A 2,500-nucleotide genomic window follows, 5' to 3' on the forward strand; every position below is an offset into this window, starting at 1 on the left:
GTGATTATCAATATTGATGCTGATCTCTCTCTCTCTCTCTCTCTCTCTCTCTCTCTCTCTCTCTCTCTCTCTCTCTCTCTCTCTCTCTCTCTCTCTCATGTCTTTGAGACTTTTATTTAATCATTATAATAGTCTTTAATAGACTCGTGATTATCAATATTGATGCTGATCTCTCTCTCTCTCTCTCCTCTCTCTCCTCTCTCTCTCTCTCTCTCTCTCTCTCTCTCTCCTCTCTCTCTCTCTCTCTCTCTCTCTCATGTCTTTGTGACTTTTATTTAATCATTATAATAGTCTTTAATAGACTCGTGATTATCAATATTGATGCTGATGTCTCTCTCTCTCTCTCTCTCTCTCTCTCTCTCTCTCTCTCTCTCTCTCTCTCTCTCTCTCTGTATGTATGTATATATTGAAAATGATTACAATTCCTATAACTACTACTTCTTAAACCTACGTATGCAATTGTTATTACTAGCGTACGCGACCCGCCAAAAATAACGGCTAAATATTTAGATAGATGTGCATATCCCCCCGCATGCACCCCCCATCTTACCAGGGTACGACTACTCCCTCTACCCCTATACGAGGACGGATAGAGTTTTGCGTAACCTGAAAAATATATATATGTATATATTGTCAAGGATTCTTATTGAAAGAATGAAGCTCTTAAGTGCTCAGAACTTTTGATATAGCTTTTATAAAAAATTCTAATAGAAGAACTGAAATTTTATAGTTCTCAGAACTGGTGTAATTATTGTTAAGGATTCTTATTAAAAAACTATAGCTTTTAAGGTCTCAGAACTTTGGTATAGCTTTTATAAAGGATTCAAATTGAAAAACTAAAGCACTAAAGTTCTCAGTATTTTGATATAGCTTTTATAAAGGATTCAAATGGAAAAACTGCACATTTATAGTTCTCAGAACTTTGGTATAGTTTTTATAAAAGATTCTACTTGAAATACTGTAGATCTAAAGTTCTCAGAACTTTGGTATAGCTTTTATAAAGGATTCAAATTGAAAAATTGCAGCTCTATAGTTCTCAGAACTTTGGTATAGCTTTTATAAAAGATTATGATTGAAATACTGTAGCTCTTAAGTTTACAGAATTTCGGTATAGCTTTTATAAAGGATTATAATTGAAATAGTTTAGACCTAAAGTTCCTAGAACTTCAGTATAGCTTTTATAAAGGATTCTAATTGAAATACTGTAGCTCTAAAGTTCCCAGAACTTTGGTATAGCTTCTATAAAGGATTTTAATTGAAAAACTGTAGCTCTAAAGTTCCCAGAACTTTGGTATAGCTTCTATAAAGGATTCTAATTGAAAAACTGTAGCTCTAAAGTTCCCAGAACTTTGGTATAGCTTCTATAAAGGATTCTAATCGAAAAACTGTAGCCCTAAAGTTCTCAGCACTTTCATATAGCTTTTATAAAGGATTCCAATTGAAAAACTGTAGCTCTTAAGTTTACATAACTTCGGTAAAGCCTTTATAAAGGATTCTAATCGAAAAACTGTTGCTCTAAAGTTTACAGAACTTTGGTATATTTATTATAAAGAATTTCGTAATTTGACCGCAGTTTAAGGATTGTCATTTGAACAACAGAATACGGGTACTCTATACAACATAATAGAAAAGTCTCTTGACTGACGATAAGTTTGAAATGCGCTACGTGAGATTATTACAACATCTTTCCTATGTTGATAATCGCAGTTTTTTTTTTTTTTATTGTTTTCTATCACCATTCATTATAACATTTTCCATCCAGAGCCTTTTTGAAGTTGTGAACCCACTATCCCAATCCTTTTGACATGTCTTGCACCTTGACTATATAAGAAAATACACGAAACTATAAACTATAAGGTATTAACATTTTTCATCTCTCTCTCCTCTCTCTCTCTCTCTCTCTCTCTCTCTCTTCTCTCTCTCTCTCTCTCTCTCTCTCTTTATATATATATATATATATATATATATAAATATATATATATATATATATATACACAGTATATATGTAATCACTAAACTAGCAGGTATTAAACTTATCAAACGTGACCAATTGGTTAAACATCACCATGTAAAGCCAGTCTAACAACGGCACCTTGAAATAAAAATACGTTACCATTATTATAAATATTAGTAACTGCAGTAGTAGTATTTGCAATGTTACCATCATCACTGTGCTTCCGAGCAATCAAAAAACCTTTCTGTATAAATACTAGTAGTTCCAGTAGTAGTATTTGCAATGCTAGTACTATCATTGTGATTCCAAGCAATCAAAAAAACCTTTTGTATAAATACTAGTAGCAGTAATATTAGTATTTGCAATGTTATTACCATCATTGTGCTTTCATGCAATCAAAGCACATTTTTTATAAATACTAGTAGCTTGAGTTGCAGTATTTGTAATGTTAGTACCATCATTATGCTTTCACGATATCAAAAATCCTTTTTTATAAATACTAGTAGCTTGAGTAGCAGTATTTGCAATGTTAGTACCATCATTGTG

This window comes from Palaemon carinicauda, chromosome 10, assembly GCF_036898095.1.
Source record: "Palaemon carinicauda isolate YSFRI2023 chromosome 10, ASM3689809v2, whole genome shotgun sequence".
Lineage (NCBI taxonomy): Eukaryota > Metazoa > Arthropoda > Malacostraca > Decapoda > Palaemonidae > Palaemon > Palaemon carinicauda.